The sequence below is a fragment of the Hippocampus comes genome, unplaced genomic scaffold (assembly GCF_001891065.2).
Source record: "Hippocampus comes isolate QL1 unplaced genomic scaffold, H_comes_QL1_v1.1 scaffold187, whole genome shotgun sequence".
NCBI lineage: Eukaryota > Metazoa > Chordata > Actinopteri > Syngnathiformes > Syngnathidae > Hippocampus > Hippocampus comes.
Window position 1 is genome coordinate 250103 of NW_017828852.1, and position 8773 is coordinate 258875.

Below are 8773 nucleotides of genomic sequence, written 5' to 3' on the forward strand. Positions count from 1 at the left end.
TTGTATGTCTGCTTGGCTAACCTTCTGTGACATTCCACTGTCTGACTTAAGGTTATGCATTGTCACCTGGCTGACATTATTCCAAAAACAAGAGCACACCTTCCACTTGTACTGAAGAACACACCTTCCACTTGTACTGAACTGTAATTGAGTTGTGAACGTTAGAATTTCGACTGAAATGGAGGACATATTTACAGGGATAATATCAAGCTAAGCGGAGGAGGACCTCTGCTGTCCGACCTGTTTCAACATTTTTAAGGAACAAGTCGTCCTGTAATGTAGTGACAGTTTCTGTCAAGTGTGTGTGCAACAGCGGTGGAACGAGGAAGGAGGTCAATCGTGTCCAGTCTGTAGGCCAGAGTGTAGATCACAGGGCTGTGGGGGGGTGTGAGGGGGGGGCTTGTTTGCCACATGACATGCATACTTGAAGAATTAGATTTAGTGATAATCAAAAAAATGAAATGTAGAGCATCTGAGTTCACGTTGACATGAAGGAAAGACCAATTTAATTCACAGAATCTTTTACAAACACTGAAGTAAGGAAAAAAATACTGATTCGCCACATTTGTTTGGGAACAGGAACTTGTGTCCTTTCTTTTTACACAGCAGGTAAGAGTCCTGTGAAAATAATTCCACACACCCCGTGGTCAACATACGTGAAAAGCTGTAACCATTGTAAATAGCACAGCCACCTTATGCTGTGTTTTCGATGCTATTGCCAATTTATTATATTTATTCAACATATATATTGCTAATGCTATATTTTATATTGCACTTATATGGAAGTGTGTACAGTTCTTTTCTGAAACATTTATTTTGTGCAATGAAACACTGTTTTTTTTCACCCCCGCTCCAATTTTGCTGCTGTAGACTGCAAATTTCCCCAATGTGGGACAAATAAAGGTTATTTTATCTCATCTTATCTTATGATTTAAAGTCAGTTATAATGTTGATGTTATGATGTACAGTGGACAATAAAAAGTCTCCATCCCACCGTTGAAATGCTAACATTGATAAATCAGTGTGATTTTTTTTCTGCCATTAATGTGAACCATAACTGGTACAATTCAATTGAATGTATTTCTTTTTAATCTTTTTGAGAGGGGGGGTCAAACTGAATGAAGGTGGGTGCACAATGTGCACACCCACATTACTGGGGATGTGTTCAGAATTTTAGGTTACATTAAAAATCAGGTTAAATAAGTGTCAGAACTGAACTGCTCACATTTAAAACGTCAAATTCGAAATAAAGTTGGTTTCAGATGTCTTGTTTTGCTTTCAAACAGAAGCCTGAAACTGTTCACGCTGACTGTTATTTGGATCTGCTCATGAATGAGAAAATGTGTGTATGGGATTGATCTGTTGATTAATACATGTTTTTACTGTATATATATATTTTTTGATATAGATGTTTTCCTCAACTTTTATGCTTCTTTATTTGTAATTCAACTTTAATTAATCCCTTTGCAGTTATGTCTGTTAAAACCAAAAGAGTGCATCACAATAGTCAAGTATTGAAAAGAGGCGGCCAACTAGTTAGCAGTTCTGCCTCACCCTGGTGCAGGGTTCGATTCAGTCTGCGCCCTTCCCGTGTGAAGTTTGCATGTTCTCCTCATGCCTGCGTGGGTTTTCTCTGGGTACTCCATTTTTTTTCCCCACATTCCAAAAACATGAATGGCAGGTTAATGGAACACTCTAAATTGTCCATAGGTGTGATTTTTGAGCACGAATGGTTTTTCGGCTGTGTGAGCATTGTGATTGGCTAGGAAACAGTTCACGGTTTACCCTGCTTATTGTTTGAAGACAGCTGGGATAGGCTCCAACACACCATGATGAAAAATTTAATACAATAAAAACACATATTTTGCACACATAAACGTATTTTGTCCATATTTAAAATGGCATTTTTGTCATCTATCGGCTTAGGAAGTACAGTGTGTCCATAAAGTCTCTTTACCATTTCAAAAATGTATTAAAAATGCAATTGATTAGGTATTTTATTCAGATTTGTTCTATTGTATTCAGCGTTTATGAAAGTTTTTTACCTCTTTTAATACACTTCTACATGGCACCATTAGTTGCACGAAGCACATCAAGACGGTACTCGATTTCTTGCCATGTTCGCTGTAGCATATCATCAATTGTGGCAATTGCATCAGTAATCCTTTGCTTTAGGTCATCAGTAATCCTTTGCTTTAGGTCAGTAATGTCCCTTATCTTTGTTCGATACGCGATATCTTTAACATAGCCCCATAGAAAGGAGTCCAGGGGAGTGATATCTCAACGTGGCAGCAAAGGAATTGGCCCATCCCTTCCAATCCACCGGTCTGGAAATATTTGATTGAGGAACCCATGAACATGCAGCCCCCAATGTGGTGGTGCACCATCTTGATGAAAAATGATGGTTGGTTGAAGGCCATTCAGTTGTGGTACCACATATTTAGTTAAAAGGTCAAAGTAAACATTTGCATAAATTGATGTCTCGTTGAAGAAAAATGGACCAATTATTTGATTGCACATGATCCCACACCACACATTCACCTTTGGGCTATTACACACAAATGCAGTGTGATTAAAAAAAAAAAAAAAAAAAAAACTTTAATAAACACCGAATACAATAGAACAAATCTGAATAAAATATCTAATCAATTGCATTTAAAAATGTTTTTGAAATGATAAAGAGACTTTATGGACAGACACCCTGCATATGTTCCAATGTGGCCCATCAGTAGCAGTGATGAAAAAAATGTAAGCCCTGCCCTCATCTAAAAAAAAGTCAGCTGTTGAGACTGTCCAGATATGAGAAAGGAATATATGAAATGGACAAGCTAACCTAAATAGCCATTTGTCAAGCTTAAAATAGATGTGTGTGTGTGTGTGTGCGTGTGTGTGTGTGTGTGTGTGTGTGTGTGTGTGCGTGTAGGTGTGTAGGTGTGTATGTGTGCATGTGCATGTGTATGTTTGTGTGTATGTGTGCATGTGTGTATGTGTGTGCATGTGTGTCCGTGTGTGTGTGTGCGTGCGTGCGTGTGTGTGTGTGTGCGTGCGTGTGTGTGTGTGTGTGTGTGTGTGTGTGTGTGTGTGTGTGTGTGTGTGTGTGTGTGTGTGTGTGTGTGTGTGTGTGTGTGTGCGCGCGCGCTTCTTTTGGGCTGCACATAAATTCAGCAGATTTACTGCACTGTCAATGGTTCTTTTTAATATTTATGCAAGAGAAGGTTTTTTTTTCCCAGTCACTATATCTTACAGGCCTTGCAAAAGAAAAATTTCAAGACATGTTTCATCTGGTGGCAGCCCGGTAGTCCAGTGGTTAGCACGTCGACTTCACAGTGCAGAGGTACCGGGTTCAATTCCAGCTCTGGAATCCCTGTGTGGAGTTTGCATGTTCTCCCCGGGCCTGCGTGGGTTTTTTCCGGGTACTCCGGTTTCCTCCCACATTCCAAAAACATGCATGGCACGCTGATTGAACGCTTTAGATTGTCCCTAGGTGAGAGTGTGGGCGTAGATGGTTGTTCGTCTCTGTGTGCCCTGTGATTGGCTGGTAACCGATTCAGGGTGTCCCCCGCCTACTGCCCGAAGACAGCTGGGATAGGCTCCAGCACCCCCTGCGACCCTAGTGAGGATAAAGCGGTTCGGACAATGAATGAATGTTTCGTCTGAGCGCCCCCTACACAATTAAAATTTTATCTGTAATGTGAAAGTACAGTATTCTAAGAATTCTGTGTCATAATTATAATATGCCAAAAAGACAATAAACATAATTTGCAGTGGTGTTTCTGGTCTCTGGGACTTCTTCCCATCTTGGTCTCAAGATGTACTTGTCACATTTCCAGTGGTTTTATTTAAATTAACATCAAGTTCTTGTCATCTAAAACCCAAACTGCATATTGACAAAATCAGAAATCATTTAACATGAATTTAGTGTATGTGGCTCGGTGAGCGAGTAAACAGCTCCTCCCCACAATCCTGAGATTGAGGTTTCAAATTTGTGATCTGGTCTTCGTGTATGGGTGTAAAGGTGTCCAAACTACAGCGTGGGGGCCATTTGTGGCATGACCCAAACCAGCCCCCTCCCAAAAAAAAAATAAAATGACAACTAACACAGGCCGTACTTAAAAAAGGTGAAGGCAGGAATTGTGAGAAGGGAGTTTGTTGGAAAAATAGATGCCATCACTATTAATACATTTGTTTAAATACTGTAGAATTTTTTTCAATGTAAGAAGATACAAATAAACCATGTTTGATTAAAAGAATAATAATTTATCTTTAAAACACTACAGTGAATATAGATAATTCAATTTTAGAGGCAAAAATATTTTTTTCCACTTTGTGCTGTATTGCTGATTTATCAAGACATCACATTAATGATGCTCAAGTAGCTGTTTGAAAAATGGTCACTTTACTTTGTTCGTTTTTTGGTTCTGAATGTGAAGATGGGATTCGGCTGCTGTTAAGTGCAAAGTGGGATTTACTTTGTGAGAGAGACGTCTGTTGGCCACTCCAAAAACGTACTCAAATATTTGCCTTAACACCTTTCACCAAAAGCTGATGAAATAAACTAGACAATTCGCACAATATATACCGGCAATTGCTTTCTTGACTTGAATTTCTCCATTGCGAGACTAATAAAGGTTTTTCTTCTTCTTCTTCTTACTTAAGCGTGTTTCAAAAAGTTGAAGAATTCGAAAGTGGTCCTTTCATCTTTCCATTTTTTTTTTCATATGCGGCCCTCAAACAAAAAAGTTTGGACTCCCCTGGTTTACTTATATTCTCCCCGTCCTTGTGTGGGGTTCCTCTATTTATTTCACATTCATGTGAAATGAATAGAATCTTTGAATAATCCTTAGATATAAATGGGACAATGAATGGAATGCTTGTTTGTATGTGCCTGCGATTGGATGACGACCTGTTCAGGGTGTACCCTGCCTCACTCCCAAAGTTCCAGCTCACAAGTGAACCGAATAATTTAAGTGTTTTAGAGTTGTTTTAAATCTCCTGTGGTTTTCTTGAACTTTTGGCTGTCCTGGCTGAATTTATGTATGTATGTATGTATGTATGTATGTATGTATGTATGTATGTATGTATGTATGTATGTATGTATCTATCTATCTATCTATCTGTCTGTCTGTCTGTCTGTCTGTCTGTCTATATATCTATCTATCTATCTATCTATCTATCTATCTACCTATCGATCTATCTATTCAACTAGCTAGCTGGCTATCTATCTATCTATCTATCTATCTATCTATCTATCTATCTATCTATCTATCTATCTATCTTGTTGGGGTCAGAGCGGCCTCCTCTTCCCCGCGTGTTCGTTGAATTTCGGACGAGGAGAATGTTGGTAATCCAAATAAAGGCTGGAGGCGATGAACAGTTCCTTCGAAGGGTTTTAATTTATTTTCTGCAGTTTACAAATCGATTCGGGCTCCTGAAGGGTCCAGATTTGAATCAGGAAGCGTAGAAGAAACACATTCATGAGATTATATAGAGACAATATGATAATGAGAGGCGGTTAGGTACGCCTCTCATGCAAATCCCGGAAACAAAGAAAGTAACATGACATCTGACCCGGTGTGGCTGGAAGAAGATGGGAGTGGTGAGGTGAGACCAGACCACCACTAGCCACCATTTGGTGTGATGGCAAGTTCCAGAACCCCCGCTGTGCATACATCCTGAGATAAGAGGTCTTCCCAGGGGGGCTTAACAGGGATCAGGGACCGACCCAAGGTGCGGGGGAACACCAGAAGACACTTGGGGGGCCGTTAATCAACCTAGGAGGAAGAAGATAAACTTTAACACCACATATGTTGTTTTAAGTGTGCAAACAAATGTTCAGGAAAGAGACTGAGATCAATAGTACTCATAGCAAAGCGCAGTCCCTCAATAGCTGCAACACAGATACTTGAGATAACAGTTCCTCTTTTGATGTTGACATGTCCTCTGGAGGGTTCATAAAAGTAGTGGGGGTGAGGGGGTACCAAAGGTGATTGTAATCACAGTAAGCAAGAAATACCTTCAACAGCATTCTACATTGTTTCTTTCAAATCCAGTTAACAGAGAGGAACCATACCGTAACACTATCTATCTATCTATCGATCTTTCTATCTATCCATAAATCTCAATTCTAGTGAAGTTGAGATATTTTGCAAAATGTAAATGACTACAGAATATGTTGCCCGGTCTGCCTTGGTGGCTGGAAGGACAATGCGATATTTCTTGATGTTTTAACGTGTGGTGAAATACTGTGGCAAGAATAGGAGATGCACACATTGAGCTGCTGTTGTCATCTCAGAAGGAGAATTTATTCTTCCTCTGTGCTCAAACGAGACTCCGTGCCACAATTGCCACTGCACTTTCCAGTGCAGGGGTAGGGAACTACGGTTCCTCGAGAGTGATATCCTGCCTGTTTTTGAGCTCTCCCTAATCCAACACACCTGATTCAATTGATCATGATCGTTTCAGGCTTCTACAGAGCTTGCTGATGAGCTGTTCAGGATTTACCCCGTCTCCTGCCCGATGACAACTGGGATATAGGCTCCAACACGACCCTTGTGGGGATGAGCGGATCGGGAAATGGATAGATGAATAGAGGCAAGAAGAAAAACAAAGGTTTTCAGTTGAACATTAAATATCTTGTCTTTGTAGTGTATTCAATTGAATATAGGTTGAAAAGGATCTGCAAAATGGTATTAAATTATTTTTTTCCTTTTTTTTTTTTTACATATTACACAACTCAACTTCATTGGGATTGGGGTGTGTATCACATAAATAGGATTAACAAAAGTGCAGTGTGATCATTTTTCATGGCTTGAAGTCACATTCTTTTGTGTGTGTGTGTGTGTGTGTGTGTGTGTGTGTGTGTGTGTGTGTGTGTGTGTGTGTGTGTGTGTGTGTGTGTGTGTGTGTGTGTGTGTGCGTACGCCTCACGTTACAGTAAATGCATTCACTGCGATTATTCATCGCCTCCCGTTACTCCCAAACCATTTGTCACCATCAAACTATGGCTGAACCCAAACGAATGACTCAAACACAGAAACAACAAACTTCAAATTATCAATTTTTAAATAAATAAATTACAACAGCAATAACAACAACAACATCAACAACAAAATCAGTCAGAAGAGAAAAAAGAAAAAAAGACAACAATAGACATAAACTTATTTCACTGGGCAAAAAACAGTTGCTGTTTCACAATATAAAGTTTGATATTTTGCAAAACACAAAACTCAAATTGACAATTATCTTATTGTAACTCTTGACACAAAACTTAAGATTACTTGGAAAGTGACATGGAAAAGAAAGCTTTGTTACTCTACTACTATCTCGATAGACAGGATGAGGAACAGCACAGGACAAAGGGAAAAGCAGACGATAGTGTACGCCGATGGCCGTGACGGACACAGACCAGTCTGTGAACAGCAAAAGTCTGTGTATAATTGAAGAGAGAACTCTGGCGTCTTCTTTTGTAAATGTTATTGAAGAGAACTCAGGCCTTCGGTATGTTCCAAACAGTGAACATGGTCGAAACAGTCAGCACTTAATTACTCCTTTCCTCTGTGTTGCTTTTAAGACGGCTGCATTTGGAGGGGACCATACAGCCAGTCCCCAGATATGAGAGAGAGAGAGACAGAGAGAGAGAGAGAGAGAGAGAGAGAGAGAGAGAGAGAGAGAGAGAGAGAGAGAGAGAGAGAGAGAGAGAGAGAGATACTGCTGCAGCTGGTCAAACACGATGTGGGAGAACAGGATCAGGGCAAAGCCAGGTAGATACTGAGCCTTGAAGACATATGCATGGATGTCCCTGTATTTCATTCATAAGTACAATATAACAGCATTGGCCATCAAACCCTCTGAATCATTGTAGAAATCAACCCATTGAATGCATTTTATTGTTATTTTTATGATTATCCTTGTTGTAGTTTTTACATCATCGCACTGGTGGGATGGGATTGGGTGGGATGGTGGGATGGGGGGGGGGCACATGAACAATCGAGGGTGCGGATTTAGATACATGATAATTCCATCCATTTTCAACACCGCTTATCCTGAACAGGGTCGCGGGCAGTTGCTGAAGCCTGTCCCAGCTACGGGTGGAAGGCAGATTACACACTGAACTGGTCACCAGTCAGTTGCTAGGGCACATATAGAGTCAGACAAACATTCACACCCACATTCACATCGTCACTGCCCAGACACAAGTCCAGCGTGTGCACTACACTACAGCATTAGCGACTGGACACGATAAATAAAACAATAACTAAAAAAACTAGGCTCTTTTTTTCTTTTAACTGCAATAACAGAGAAATGGCAGCAGCAACAGCAGCAGCAGCACAATGGCCCCATACTTAAAAATATTCAAATTAAATCATTGAATAAACAATGAACAAATAACTAGATATATGTTGTTTTGCAGTCAAAGAGGGTTATTTTGAAAGTAGTTAAGCAGGGGCGTCACTAGGTTTCAAGAACAAGGGGGGCTTAGCCCCAAGGGGAACACAGCCTCTTTAGGGGAGTCCGGGGGCATGCCCCCCCGGGAGAATTTTTTTCTACATTCTGTTAAAAATCCATCAATTCCGTGCACTTTGAGAGCAAAATGAAGAGGCTATGAAGAACTACACACATCACATTAGTATCCTCTTTACTATGATGGGGCTTCCTCCCCTGGACTTTAACTGGACTAGATAATAGAAATTATAAAGAGTTCAAAAGTTCAATCTTGGTTGTTCAAGGGAATTAGAAGGATGCCCGATAACATAACCTATATGACAGTAGGCCT